This window comes from Megascapheus bottae, chromosome 32, assembly GCF_031878675.1.
Source record: "Megascapheus bottae isolate mThoBot1 chromosome 32, mThoBot2.hap1, whole genome shotgun sequence".
In the NCBI taxonomy this organism is placed as follows: domain Eukaryota; kingdom Metazoa; phylum Chordata; class Mammalia; order Rodentia; family Geomyidae; genus Megascapheus; species Megascapheus bottae.
Window position 1 is genome coordinate 4,329,333 of NC_143540.1, and position 15,953 is coordinate 4,345,285.

Below are 15,953 nucleotides of genomic sequence, written 5' to 3' on the forward strand. Positions count from 1 at the left end.
CCTTCCCTATCAAATTTCAAATATCCAAATACAAATAAATTCAATATATCAGATAACAAAGTGAGATACTATACCAATATGAGATAACCAAGGGACAGCAAAGGAGATGAGAGACAACATAGTACATTAAGGATGGGCCAAAGACTTAAAGAGAGTCTTCTCTGAAGAAGAAACAAAAATGGCCTATAGACACATGAAGAAATGCTCTACATCTCTGGTCATAAAAGAAATGCAAATCAGAACAACTCTAAGATTCCACCTCACTCCAGCTAGAATGGCCAGGATCAGGAAAACGAATGACAACAGATGCTGGAGGGGATGTGGCCAGGAGGGATCACTACTACACTGTTGGTGGGAGTGCAAATTCTGACCAGTCTTGACCAAGCTGTTTACAGACCCAGCCCTTGCCCTCTGACTAATGTATCTTGGAGACTTGGTGGCAGGCCTTGTGAGGTAAGCTCTCTCAATATCCATTTTCATGAAACAGTGATCACACTGGTGCAATTTGCTGTTTCCATGTTATTACCCCCTACCCTCCATAATCATCATCATCATCACCATCTCACATCATCATTATCATCATTGCCACTATCATCATTGTCATTTTGCCAAGAAGGAAATGAAGATAATTTGACCAGGATGAAGTGGTATGAACTAGAATCCAATTCTAGCTTTTTTTTTTTAAATGAAAAGCCAGAGTCTGCAACTATCCTACCAACCAAAGCCCACCTGAAAAAAAGGTTAATTTTCCTACTGCATTAGAAACCAATGGAGGAGTGGCACCGAAGAGGTTAGTTTCAGAAATCTTATGAAGGGAAGGAAAGGTATAAACTAGGGAAGAGAAAGGAAAATGAAAATTAGAATACACAGTGCAGATTAGGTCTAGTGTAATTAGGAATTGGAAGGCAGGCAGGCTGGACTGACAACTCTTACTTCCTGCCTGAGCCTTAGATTGAATTCTTGGTCACACCTAGTCAAGGCAGTGTGGGACAAAGTACATAAAACTTTGACACCCAGCATACCTTTCTTGATCCTCTTACATCACCTACTAACCCCATGTCAAAATGAGGATAAAGTGGAAATCTTTGAGAAATTGAATCATAGCCCCTATCAGACTGCCTCAACAAGGCACTGAGGCAGGGGTTCTTGTTTGAGTGTCCCAACTCCCACCCAATTGTATTCTTAGACAAAATGGCTCCATTTAAAGATACAGATATGGCAGTGGACATTTAGTTGTTGATAGCAAACACACAATAAACACAATTTCATTCTGTAAGCACTTATCTAAACTCCTCCCGCATTTCCTGGCTTGACATCACAGAAAAGTTGCACAATTGCACCTACAGCCATCAGAAGAATGACTTCTTAAAAACAGGCGAGTGGGAGTGGCTTTGTGCATCACCAAAGATAAAACATTGAGACAAAAACAGGCAACTGGGTACTGGTGGCTCATGCCTGTACTCCTAGCTACTAAAGAGGCTGAGATATGAGGGTCAAGGTCAACCCCGGGCAGGAAAGACCTGTTAACCACCAAAAAGACAAGTAGAGCTGTGATTCAAGTGGTAGAACACTAGCCTTGAGTGAACACAGCTAAGGGGAAACACCCAAGCCCTGAGTTCAAGTTCCAGTACTAATACAAAACATTTATGCTTATGGCTAATTTGTAATAATAACATGCAGCTGAACAGTGAAGTCCATGATAGAATAGTTCCATTAGGAACTAATGTTGCTCAGTTTATGGCCAGTTTTTCAAATACTTTATTCACTGACTGAACACAGTTATAGCTGGAAGTAATTCAACTTGATTAAAGTCGAAGATGAAAGAATTCAATTTATGAAAGGTTACCCAACAGAGCAAGATTTGTCTAAGTTGTATTTGGAAGCACAGATCAGATAGCACATGGAAATAGGTTTACACTGTGTGCAAAATGTTCTTAGCAGAAGTAATATAATAAAACACCAGCTTATCAAACTGATCAATAGACAGATTACATCATAATTTTTTATGAGTAAAACATGTCAGAATTTATACAACTTATCCTCTTCAATAATGCTGAAAAAAACACTTGGTTTTAAATAGTCTTGCTTTCCTGGTTGCTTTTATTTGCTTACTATTTTACAATTACTTTAGACTATTACTGTGATGCTTGTAGAAGCTACAATTTTTCTGACAATCTCGAAATTAGAAACAATTCGATATCTAAGTTTCCAGCAAACAGTTAAGAATCAAAGAGACAAAAGTAGTCACAGCATCTTAGTGTGAACATATTTCAAGAGTTTGTACAGGTGGAAAAATACTGCCTCAGATGACTATTGAATGTTTGTAAAATCACTTATGAGATGTATACACAGGTTAAAGCAGTCGTACTTGTTTGGCATTTTTATTTCTGTTGGTTGTGGGGCTTGAACTCTGGGCCTGGGCACTGTCCCTTAGCTCTTCAGCTGAAAACTAGTGCTCTATCACTTTGAGCCACAGTGCCACTTCTGGTTTTCTGGTGGTTCATTCGTGATGATTCATTTGTGCTGGGTTGGCTTTGAACAGTGATCCTCAGATTTCAGCCTCCTGAGTAGTTAGGATTCTGGCCTGAACCATCAGTTCCTGGCCAGCATTTTTATTTTTTTGTGTGCTGGTACTGGGGCTTGACCTTAGGGCCTTACATTCTTAGCTGCATTTTTACTGTTCTAGGTTGGTGCTCTACTACTTGAGCCACATCTCCTCATCCAGCTTTTTTTTTGCCTGTTAATTGGACTTTTCTGCCCATGCTGGTTTTGAACTGCAGTTCTTAGATCTGAGCCTCCCGAGTAGCTAGGATTACAGGTATACTCTACCAATGCCCCACTTGAAAATGTTCATTGAATAAATGCAGAATATACTTGCTAAACACAACAGTGTATATCACCCTCTCATGGATACACTAAAAATTAATGAAACTCTTAACATTGAACAGTGTATTCAAGTGATGTGTGGCTTATTTGCTGGAGGGGTAGGGTGAAAGTCCCTCAGACTAATGTTTCCTCACATCTGCTTTATTTGTTGCACAGCATGGTGTTTTTAACTACCTCTGCCTGTTCTTCGATTTCTGCACCTGTGAACCTAAACTCAAATATTATCAGAAAGGTTCCATCCTTCCCCTAGGGAACCACATTTCCCCACTTCTTATTTTAGATGGAATTTCTGTTGGATTAGTTGTAATGGTACAATTTTATCTGGCTTTTCAAAACTTACATTAAAAAAATGCTTTCCTTATGGTCCCCCAGACCTGAAAGAACACTGCATACCAAATTCTGCGTTCAATTACTCAGTTTACTGCTTCATAACCCTTTTACTGGGTCATAACATTTTGGTTTCATATGTTTATTTTTATTTTTATTTGCCAGTCATGGGGCTTGAACTCAGGGTCTGAGCACTGTTCTTGGGCTTTCTCAAGGCTAGAGCTCTACCGCTTCAGCCACAGTACCACTTCTGGCCTTTTCTATTAATATGGTACTGAGGAATCGAACCCGGGTCTTTGTGCATGCTAGGCAAGCACTCTACCACTAACATCAAACTCTCAGCCCTCATATGTTTATTTTAAGGCTCTCTCAAGTCTTCTGCCTGATTCCAAATGTTGAGTGAGTATCCAGTCCACCCAATTGCAGGCTTATGTTCCTGGAATTGGAAAGGACTTTACTAGCCCTATTGACCTCAAAGGGTTCTTATTTTAAGGAGATAGAGCACCAGTCCTTTAAGAAGAGTGATGAGGCTGTTTGTACAGCTCTTCTCTTAGGAGTTTGGGGAACAGGCTTTTGGGTTTTGAGGGAACCAAGCAGTAATGAACCCCTCTCCTCCTCTTTCCCCCGTGAAGCTACAAAGGGTTTTAGGGAAGAAGGTCTGAAGTCTGAGACTGTTGGAAGACTCCATCACATTTAGCTTCCTACCTCAGGAAAAGGTTCCCCCTTACCCAAAGGCCTCCCCCATTACTTCCTCAGGAAAGAAACGGTGCCAAAACTGGGTCAGCAACAGACCAGGCAGGAAGCCTGTCCAGGAGCAGAGGGGAAAGAGTCCAATTTCAAATACATCGGGAATCAGTGAACCAGGAGAGAAGAGGTAGGCACCTCTTCTTCTGCTGAACAGGACGGAGGGCTCATTCAGCAACCCACACCCCACACCGAGCAAGTAGAGTCAGGGAGCCCAAGCAGCCACTGCTGGCACTGGCAGGCACTGGGTAGGTTGTCCCACCCAGTAAGAAGGATGGTGAGTCATTGAGGCTGATGACTAACTCCCTTCTGGAGAACTGTGTGGCCTGACACAGGGAGACGGGGTGACTGGGCTTGCTGGGGCATGCAGAAAGCAGAATGTGGCCTGTGCCCTAGGGAGATGGATCAGTGTTATTAAGCAAAACTCATAGATTTACATAGGAAGGAGCGGGTGCTGGAGGCCCGAGAATCTTGCCAGAGTATCTTGACTATCTTGGAAGCCCTTGCAGAAAACAGGTGTGGAAAGGCTAGAAGGACAGGTGGACAGAGACCACAAACGCTACATTTTGAAGGCTGATGCTCGTGGAGGAAAAATGAGGAAGGAAAATTGGACTATTGGCTACACCTAGCCCAGCTTCAGCTCTCTATAGATTGTGGCTTTTGGTATCAACACCTCTGGCAGAGAGATGAAAGTTCTTTGCAGTAAATCCAGGAAGACCAGAGATTTCACCCAAAATGTGAAAAGGCAGGGAGAATATGGCCTAACAAAACAGATATCAAGTGCCCTGTAGTTCTAAAGCAGTGGGAAAATAGACATCTTCTGATGGAAGCATGCAGTCATTGTACAAGGCACAGGCTTTGAGATCTGTACTGTATAGCACAGAATCTGGGAGAACAAATCAAATGTGTTTAACATTTTTTTTTTACATGTACACATAATCCCGCAGGGGTGGGGAGTGAAGGGATGGGAACCAAGAGCCAGCCTAGGCATGCGACATCTTGAGAAATGTCAGGAAGGATGAAATTCAGAGCAGGCTGAAACTTGTGAGAATAAAAGGGCTAAAGACAAACAAAAGGGCTTTTGAAAATGTATTTGGAGCAAGAAGAATATGGGAGGTGTAGGTCTACAGTTGGGAAAATTGAGTAAGATTTACATGTAATAGATACCATCCTCATCACTCTGGTGTCTCCTAAGAAGAGAAATACTTTTCAACCCCCCTCGTAGCCCAAGTTCACATCCCAGACAGGGAACCAGTCCAGCCTCCAAATATTTAACCTATCAGGGATGTGCTTAATGAGTCATTGACTTGGTACAAAAAATGAAGAATGAGGAGATTAAAAAAAAAAGCCCTGCCAACCAAGAATATTTTAGAAAGTTTCCATTTGTAAAGATGACCCTCCTCTAGCGATCCAGGAGTATTTGCTAAGTTTCATGGACTGGCTTTGCCTGCAAACCTGTTTAATGAATGCCAAGTTATAGAGAAAGAGCCCAACAGAGGTTAACTCACAGACTACAGCCAAGGTGAAATGTCCCACCAATTTCCCATGCTTAAAGGTAGGTGATGGAGGCTGAGACCTAAGGATCCTGGCTTGAAGCCGGCCCAGGCAGGAAAGTCCATGAGATACTTGTCTCTAATTAACCATCAAAAAGCTGGAAGTGGAGTCATGGCTCAAATGGTAGAGCAAGGGAAAAAAAAAGCTAAGGGACAGCTCCAGCACACACTAAGAAAACTGGAATATAGAAACAAGTTAATAGAAGTGCTTCAAATTATACCACTGCTGGGATTTTAATGTTTTTCCTTTCTCAACACACACACACACTTTAAATGAATTGCAAGCCATACCGTGCGTGCGTGCGTGCGTGCGTGCGTGCGTGCGTGCGTGCGTGTGTGTGTGTGTGTGTACGCTCATGTGCGTGCTTGTGCCAGTCCTGGGGCATGACAGACAAAAGCAAGACATTTCTTTCTTAATACATTTCACTGACTTCTTTCTACCTGGCACCCTCCCGGAGGTTTAGTGAGTGTCAATCTGTTGATCTCTAACTCCAGTCATGGGTCTTGAACTCTGGGCTAGGGCACTGTCCCTGAGCATTTTTGCTCAAGGATAGTGTTCTACTACCACTTTGAGCCACAGTGCTACTTCTGGTTTTCTGGTGGTACATTGGAGGTAAGAGTCTCACGGACTTTTGTGCCCAGACTGGCTTTGAACCATGATCCTCAGATCTCAGCCTCGTGAGTAGCTAGGAGTCCAGGGGTGAGCCACTGGTGCCTGGCCCTTCCTAACCTTTATTATGATGCGTAGTTTTGTCTGATGGTTCTAGATCCCACTTTCTGCAATCCTGTCCTACCACACCCATTTCCTGTTCTCATCAAGACTTTCCCCAGTGAGCGATGGAGCTCTAGTCCTTGATCACTTGACACCTCTGTGTCTCTGTCTTTTTCTCTGTGTGTCTATCTCCTTCTAAAGTCCTTTATCTCTCCACGGCTGTTTTCATGTTGCTTTGAAGTGATATGGACCAGCACAATAACTCCTATCTGTCTCCTGGACCAGCCCAGATCTAGCCTGTCTGCAAGGTTTCCATCAACATTCCAGGCTAGTCTGTTGTGTTGCCATTGCCCTCTGTCAAAGCACATACTACCCTATACTGGGTCCCCAGCTGCTCCCTCTTCAGGTAAGTTTCCTAAGGGTGGGGGAATGGCTTACTTCCACTGTATCTTTGGTGCCTGACATGGCATGGTATAGACATGGATGCTCAATAGATGGGAAAGAGATGTTTGATGAAAAAAAATTCGTGAAGATTTACTTGTATTTCCATACCCTCCAGCCCCTCCCATTCCCACCAACTATTAACTGGGACTTTTTTTTCTGGATATATAAGCATCTCATTTAATAACTCAACTTTGGAGCATAAAAAAAAAGAAATAGTAAAGGAAGGATAGGGAATAAGGCAAAGGGAAAAGAGGAGAAATTCATCAGGTTAGTGTACTTGACATTTCTTTGTGGTTTTGTAGTTTATACTGTTCTTTCATACATTTGATTTTGATGTAGTGATCTAAGCTTCATTTTCTACTATGATGTGATGATACAGACTCTCTTACTATGATACGCTAGCATTTGATCGTCTCCTGAAGAACACTTCACAACTGCTGGCATATAATTATTAGTGTTCACTGGTGTATCCCCATTGCCCAGCACAGTGCTCAATGCACTGCAGCAATCGAGTAAATATTTATGAACTCAGAGCAAAAGCATCATTATCTCCATCTTATAGACAAGGAAATGAAGCTTAAAGAGTTGACATTTCAATTTGGAATTCCAAGTTGGGTATTCTTTTCACTCCATGTCACCAAATATTATGCTTATTCCCTCCTCCTCCAGGGAAAATATGAAAGTAGAAGACAGAAGGAAGAGGAGGACAATGGAGGAATAGAAGAGAGGGTGAAAGGGAGGAGGAGGAGGAGGAGAAAAAGGAGGAGATGGAGGAGATGCAGGTGGAAAGGGAGAGACATGGTTATAAACTTCTGTTTCCAGGTGCCTGTGGCTCATGCTTGTAAACCTAGCTCATCAGGAGGCTGACCTCTGAGGATTGTAGTTTGAAGCCAGCCAGGAAAGTCCATGAAACTTTTAATCAATTAACTGCCCAAAAGCTGGAAGTGGTGCTAGGGCTCAAGAGTGCTAGTCTTGAGCTAAGAAGCTCAGTGACAGCACCCAGGCCCTGAGTCCAAGCCCCAGGACAGCCATGTACACACACAATATTTCTGTTTTCTTAAATACTTGTACAAAGGGATTTCCCCTTAACATGTTTGTGTACAATGCATCATGATGTCAATATTATCCCTTTCATCATTCTTCCCTGCCCATCTGCCCCAATCCCAAATTTCCCGGTTTGGTTTTCATACATGAAGACTGAATATTATGACCATCAGAAGAGCTACACTATGGGAGGCTAGCTTTTTATATATATATATCACATTTTCATCAGTTTGTATATATACACATGCATATGACTTTGTACGTGTTTTCATATATGTGGCTATTTTATATGTAAAATTCCCATAGAACTTTGTTTATCCAAGCTTGGCTTCACTTAACATAATTTTTCCAAGTCCATCTATTTTTCTTAGTGATACATTATTTTTGCTGATGATTGAACAAAATGTATATACTCATACATTTATGTATATCTATATCAGTTATCTATACATAATCTATATATCTATGCAATCTGTGTCTATATCGTCACATTTTCTTCATTCATTGTAGGGTATCTGGGCTGTTTGCATAACTTCACTGTGGTGTATAGTGCAACAACAAATATGGGTGTGTGGGTGCTTTCACTGAATACCATAGAGTGGTATTGCTTGCTGGATCATAGGGTAAAGAACTTGGAATGTCTTGAACTTAATTTTCCCTTTTGTCAGTCATGGGGCTTGAACTCAGGGCCTGGGTGCTGTCTCTAAGTTTTTTGTTTTTTGTTTTTTTTGGTACAAGGCAAGTGCTTTAGCACTTTGAGCCACAGCACCACTTGTGATTTTCTGGTGTTAATTAGAGATGAGTCTCACAGATTTTCCTTCCCTGGCTGGCTTTAAGCCAAGATCCTCAGATCTCTGTCTGCTGAGTAGCTAGGATTACAGGAATGAGCCATGGGTACCCAGCTTTGAATTTAATTTTTGAATACTAAGTGTATGTCAGGAGGCTGAGATCTGAGGATTGCAGTTCAAAGCCAGCCAGGGCATGGAAGTCCATGAGACTCATTCACTCAAAATCTGGAAGTGGCTCAAAGTGGTAGAGCATTAGCTTTGAGCTGAAGAGCTCAGGGGCAGGGCCCAGGCCCTGAATTTAAGCTGTAGGACCTGAATAAATTTTTTTAAACCCAGCTATTCAGTTTTACTAACTGCAGTTCAAGTGCTCAGTAACCAGGGGCTGCTGGACTGATTATGGAAACAGAACATACCCATTACCATAGACGGTTACTTCTAGTAATAGAAATAAGTCTGTATTTAAGACCATTTGTCACCCATATCTTCTTATTTTTCATAATGAGTAAAAATTAATCATATTCAATTAATTAGTCTTACTGATTGCTTTGTCTTCATCTCTGCTGCAGTGCTAGAATTTATAATTTATATTTTCAGCTTTTAAAAGGACACATGGTATTCCTTGCCTCTTCCTTGCCTTTATTTTTTTAATGGCCTAAGGTAACTAGAGCTGAATCCCTGTCTCCTTTTTTTCTGTAGTTTTGTCTCATTTCAGGCTTTTCTGTGAGTTGTGTGGTTTACTATCTTTCTACTCCTGAAATGTGTACCGGTCACTAACCCAGAACAGTAAGAACTGATTAATGAAGCCTGTTTTGGAGTAGAGAGCAGGGATCTGTAAACCTCACTGTGACGCTGACATCCAGGAGAGGGCTCCTGTCCTTCTAGACGGACCTTCCTGCCTGCAGGGTGCAAGAGACACAGACACAAGGACTCTCGGGACAATTAGCGATGACATTTTGAGGTATTCTTTTTCTCATTAACCTCTTGGAAAATCAGTTGCCTTCCGGGAAGGAAACATCAAGACCGGTACAAGACCGGTATGACCACAAGAGGGCAGCAGTGTACCTTAAACAGCTTTACCTACAAAAACCCCAGGGAAGGTTTCCTTATATTTTAAGGGAAGGATAAAGTGAATAGACTTGGGCTGGGGGAGGGGGGGGAGGAAGGTGGGGAGCGGAGAATAGAACACAAAAGCAAAAAAAAAAAATAGTATGGTTGTATGTAACTAGAAAGCTTATTTACCATATTTATGCATCTAGAGTCCCTTTAAATATAGAAGTCCCAAGGCCATTAAACCATAATAGGTAGATAAGGGGTTAGATAGAAAATACTTCAAATAAGGAGTGAACAGGTCAGTCGACTTTAAAACAGAGCAAACCTCACTCTGAAGCGAGGTAGCTATGGAAACATTACAGAATTATTCTGTTACTTCATGGCTGCCTGCGAATTCTGTCAAGGGAGGGCAGAATATTATTTTCTTATAAATAATACAACACAAGATCCTATATGGAAAGTTACAGGAAAATTAGATTTCAGAGGGAGAGATGTTTCAACAAAAATACCCAACAGCTTTAATTTGGTTTCTGATAACTTAGGGTTGCAGTTGTTAAGTTTTTCTCCGTTTCTGTTTTCTCTTGCGGAAAGGGAGCTGGGATGAGATTGATTTCCAACTTCTCTGGCTGTGTTCTATTCACACACATGCCTGCACATTCAGTAGGGCGGGTAGAAGTTACCTGTTTGTCCAGGTATGACGTACATGAGAGCATGAGGTTTATCTTTTGTGTTTAAGGGGCATGTTTACTTATTGGGATAGGCCTGGAGCTTTGTAGTCTCAGGATTACCACCCTTGCCAATTTCCTGCACCCTGCAGAGTCCCAGTAAATCTTAATAAGCATGCAGAGACCAAGTAACACAACTACTTCCTGACCTTGGCCATAGAGGCGCCTGTGTGGGTGAAGGATGTAGACTGAGCCTGGCATGGTGATTCCTGCCTAGAATCCTAGCTACTCAGCAGGCTAAGATGGGAAGGATCATGATGCAATCCAATTCAGGCAGATAAGGCATGTGGGACTCCATCTCAGTGAACAAAGCTGTGCATAAGAGCCTGTGCCTGTCATTCTGGCTGTGTTGGGAAATATAAAATAGGAGGGTCCAGGTGTAGATGCTAGCAAAAAAAAAAAAAAAAGAGACCCTATCTTGAAACAACCAGTGCAAATAAAGGTTTGGAGGCATGACTCAGTAGTAGAGAACCCGTCTAGCAAGTGTAAGCTCCTGAGTTCTAATTCCCTTCCTATTAAAAACAAAAAACAAACCTAGGTTCATGATAAGAGGGGTAGGTTTTTTGACAAGCAGGTCAAATGCCATATAAAGGCCTAGAGATATGGGAAGTGTGGCATTGGTCTTCATCTCAGGTGTGTTTGTTGCTCTTTGTTATGTATGGTTAGGCTCTGATCAGGTTCTCTTTCTTCTTGGCTGTCGGCAGTGATACGGAACAAGAGGTCAGTCTCTTATGTACGAGAGCAGAGTGATCAGACTGAAAGACTGGTAATTAGCATGCTAAGGCTGCAGTAGGGCACATTCTCACTGATAAGCAGTATGAAGGCAGTTGAAATTGTGAGAAGCTGGAGAGAAACCATGTGGAATATTTGTTGATGCCAAAAAATCTCTAATGCCCTAAAGAAAAAAATAGAGCCAAGTATCCAGCCCACCCGGGATTTTAACTCCAAAGATAGAGACACAGTGAATTCTAGTTTTATTTGTTGTGAAGGTGCCAAGACTAGATTAAGTGGTGAATGGTGGTGAATGATTGCCGTTAAAGGCAGTAACAATATGTGTGTGTCTATCTTTAAATCTTGCTCTCAATGCTGTAATCAGTTTTTAATCTATATTAATTTGAGATAGATTGGTATGCTTTGTTAAGCTTAACAAAGGGTTCTTTTTTCTTCTCTCTCTCTCTCTCTCTCTCTCTCTCTCTCTCTCTCTCTCTCTCTCTTTTTCTTTCTCTCTCCCTCCCTCCCTCCCTCCCTCCCCCCCCCCTCTCTCCCTTAATAGAAAAAGTACAATGTCATGAAAATGTGTGTTGACCTCTTTTTTCTCTCCTGTGGAAAGCCTTTGGTTTCAGTCTGTGGTCACAGATCTACCCCAAGCAGGCAGCTCAAGTTATAGTCATGATAAAAACACAGACTCAGACATACAGAAGAAGGCAGCAAGGGAGGGCTTTGTTATTGTTGTTGTTGTTGTTGCTTTTGTTTTGTTTGGAGGAATGCTATCTAGAGAGAAGCCAGAAAGGAGCCAGTAGACCACAGAGCCTGGAATCCTGCCCTGTACACTTGATTAGATCGAGGGATCTCTGAAATCAAGGAAGTAAGCAACTTTTGACTTAATTATTATATTAGTTGCTTTTCTTGTTGTGGCGATCAAAATACCTGAGGGAAGAACTTAAAGGGAGAGTTACTTGTTGTGGATCTGAGTTTCAGAGAGTGCAGGCCCCACATGCATAGGTAGAAAGCACATCACCATGGTGAGGATATGTAGTAGAGATGATTCATCTCATGGTAGACAGGAAGTAGCGAGGAGACAGGAAGTTCCCTTGCCCACTAAGAACTCAATCCCAGTGAACTATTTCTTCTTCCAAGCTCACATCTTCCAAAGTCTCCAGAATCCAGACCTAGGCTTTTAACACATGAGCCTGTGGGGACACATTTTGTGTTCAAGCCGTAGCAGTCACCCATTGAAAATGGAGAGGGTTAGGTAGTAAAGTCCTCATTAACCGAAGCCAATCCCTGTCCTTTCCCCCATTCCTGCCTGCCATGTTCTCTCTCTGGCTAATGCTGCTGACCCTAAGCTATGAAGGTTGTCCCTGTTGAGAGGACATTTTCTCCAAGCATTGGAAAAATGTAAAGGGATTTCTGAGAACGATGCCTTGGAGGAAATTGTAGTTCTATACTGTGAAGGGTAGAGACAAAAGCCATTCTTAGCCAAAGAGAAAGCCTGGCAGGGGGAGAAAGAGGAAGGTGAAGACCTTGGTGATGACGGTACTGTTTGATGCATAGCCTGCTATTTCTGTGCTGGGTTACCTTGAGCGCGATCCCTAAACTCTTCCAATGTCAGCTTTTGTCATGCTCGTCACAGATGTAAAGATAGTTGCTTTCCTGGTGCTGCAAGGAGTAAATTTAATAATTTACATGTAATAATTACATAAATCTCTTGATACAAAGCTTGAAACAGAGTAAGCAAGCATTACATAAGTAATAACAAGTATTAGTAGTTACTATTCTGGTGCCCACATCGCTGGGCCAGCTACTGAAATCACTGGGCAGTCCTTCATCATTCACAACTTACCTTGTGTCCTGCCGCTCACACAGGTCTCCTGCAGTGAATCTTCATCGTGGATGTGCACTATATTCTGTCTTGTCTACCTCTACTTTCTTCTCCTTCTGCTCACCTTTGTGGCAGCCATCACAAGTCCTTACCCCGCTTTTGCTGGAAACCATGAACTCCTTCCTTACATGGGCCTGTGAATTAACTAAAACCAGGAGAAAAGCTTGGTATCACTGCCTCCCTTTTTAAAAATCTGTCTTGGCTCAGAGCCATTCTCCTTGGAATCCAGGAAAGACAGAGGTAATGGATACTCTCTTCTCCAGGAGGGATGGAAGAAACTAATTCCTCAGGCCACACCCATTATTAGAACTGCTGAACCACGCCCACTTCTTGTTCTCTTCCTTAAAAATTCTTTGTCCTAGTTGAACCTTAAGCAAATGCGTGATTGAGGAAGGTGGACTTAAGTGCTTACTTTGCTTCTTCTCATGGTTCTCTGTGTCTTGTAATAAATTTCCTTTCTCTGCCCTTTACCATGAGTCATCTGATTATTTGGTGTGTTGGGGTTGTATGGCTTATGAAGGCCATGTAGTTGGGGCCGGGCCGAAATCACTGACTACAGCTACTGAGACTAAGATTCTCCTGCTTGCCTGCCTTTTTCCTGTCCTCCCTCCCTCTTTCCCTGAGCTTTTTGATCCAAGACTGGTGTTCTACCACTTGAGCCACAGCTCCATTTTTGGCTTTCTGGTGGCTCATTGGAGATAAGAGTTTCATGGACTTTCCTGCTTGCGCTGGCTTTGTACTGAGATCCTTACTCAGCCTTCCGAGTGGCTAGGATGGCAAGTGTGAGCCACGAGTGCCTGACTCATCAATTAAACTTGAAGTTTTAATGCCCAGCTTAGCCTAACAAAAGTCAACTATGAGGTAGTACATACAGATTTCTCCCAGCTTCTTGGGGCCACCATCTAACTTGTCTTCCCAAAGCATCTCTTTCCCCATAAAGAAACCCAGGGGTGGATTTGGTAGAAGAGGACATAGATAGTGGCCCATCAGAAGGATTATATGTGAGCTACACTGAAGATGGGGTGAATGGGTATAGTCTGGATGTTTCCTTTCTGACTGTGTTCTTCAAAACTGGATTTAATTTTTACTGGGGTCATCCCTGGTGAGCCACTGGGCCTTGCCTTCGAGTCATTGTGGTTCACTTATACACCTGACCCCCAGAGAGAGGGTGCTTCAAGTCCCTGATCTAGAATCCCATTGGCTTGGATTAGGCTGCTGCATAGCCCTTCATGCTCCACCCTTCTTAGAGAATCTTCATCCTTGATTCATCCCTGCCTCTTGGTTTCAGACTCTGCTTAGAGTCTTCCCTTGCTATCTTTGAGCTATCTCTGTTTTTCAGCATTTTTCTAAGTGTTGAGGAGATGACAGATTCCTTTGAGAAACTTTGGACACTCTTAGAAAAAATATGTACATGGTCACATTTAAATGCCACTTTGCATGTAATTGTAGCAGGCTCACAGATTTTGTAAAGCCCAGGCCTACATAGGAGGCTCTTGGCGACAAATACATTCTTCAAGCTGACCTTAGAAGTTCCTTCCTTCCTCTAGCACCGGCTCATCTCAAATTCTGTATCACTGGGCAGCATTTTGATGACTGGTTCAGGCTCTAGTTACCTTAATAACAGGAGCAGACACTGGAAATAGCTGTGAGGAATGCTTCAGACACTATAAATATCTCTTCCCATTGGGTAAGTTATTAGACTGGCAGTCTGACTCACAAGTCTTTTCTCTCTTGCCAATGAGGCTTTAAAGCTTAGTTATATGTAGGTGAAATTATAAAGTTCATAAAACAGGCGTTGTGGGCTTTAGATTCTAAACTAAGCCTCTCATCTTTCACCCCTTCTATAGTTCACTGGAGGTATTCATGGGGCCCTGGGTCTATCATGCCTATCTTCCATTAAACTTTATCTTTATCTTGCCTGGGGTGACTTCGAACTGAGGTCCTCAGATCTCAGCCTCCTGAGTAGCTAGGATTATAGGCGTGAGCCAGTAGTGCCCATCTCTGGTCTTCTTTTCTTATAGGTAATAAGTTAAGAGTTAGAGGAAGCCCATGCTTATAATCCTAGCAACTCAGGAGCTAAGATCTGAAAAATAGTGCCCAATTGGGGCAGAAAAGTCAGAAACTCCCATCTCTAAGTTAACCAGCAAAAAGCTGAGCAGGAGGCATGGTTCAAGTGGTAGAGTACCAGTCAAAAGTGAGAAAACGAACTAAGTGTGAGGCCACCGAAATAGTTGGAGGAAACATTGAGATATTTTGTTGCAGATACCCTCTGACAAGCCCAAGATCTCATAGCTGCTGAGTGACATGGAGACTGAAGAAGCCAGCTGACTTCTAGTTGACTCAATTTTTCTATGCTGTACGGACGATTTGTCCTTGAGTTTTGGACAAGACTCCTTAGGTAGTGGAACCTGTGTCATATGCTTATGGAGCCCTCATTTCATGTCTAGGATATTACTTATAAATTTGATAGTAAAATGAATTTCAGTAAATTATGTATCTTACCATATTTTTAAAAGATTAGAGCTGTATCCCATCTATAAATGCTTCCAGCCTTGGGTATACACTTGGATATAATAGAAAAATCACATGCTTATAGGAAAAATAATTTTCTGATGAAATATTAAAATAATGTTCCAAAGAAACCAATATATATTAAAGTGTGAGACAAGAATCTTTTTGTCTAGAGGAAGACAGTGTATTTATTTAAATATAATATGTGATTTTTTTTCTATCTGCAGGTAAAATATCTTTTAAAAATCTCAAACTATTATTTTTGCTTTCTGGAGAGTTTATCTTGCACAACCACTATTAATTGTTTATTTAACAGCCTTGATTCGTTTGCTGTAATGTTTGCTTAACATCTTGTGTAAAGTTTCTAACGCTATTGGTTTTCCTGATAGCGTTATTAAGATTTATCATTCCTATGTTATTATGACTTTCTCTATAGTAGGACTTCTGTTAGAAGAATAAACAAAGAAACATCTATTTTAGATTTTACTCACTATAGAGCTGTTATTTAATTAAAAACCTCTAAAGGAGATATGAGAGAATGATGCTTATAATTCTTTTCCTTCCTCC

General features: G+C 41.8%; 1 protein-coding gene and 1 long non-coding RNA gene across 2 annotated transcripts in view; one reads left to right on the plus strand and one right to left on the minus strand.

Moving 5' to 3' along the window:
* Ppp2r3a (protein phosphatase 2 regulatory subunit B''alpha) overlaps window positions 1-13,132 on the minus strand; it is an 89,816-nt gene extending 76,684 nt beyond the window's left edge. Inside the window, exon 1 of the mRNA XM_090323626.1 lies at window positions 12,837-13,132. The gene's annotated coding sequence lies outside the window, so the exon portion shown is untranslated. The remainder of the gene's footprint in view (window positions 1-12,836) is intronic.
* The window catches only part of LOC150043061 (uncharacterized), a 200,944-nt gene that overhangs the window by 14,874 nt on the left and 170,117 nt on the right, over window positions 1-15,953 (plus strand). The window lies entirely within an intron of this gene.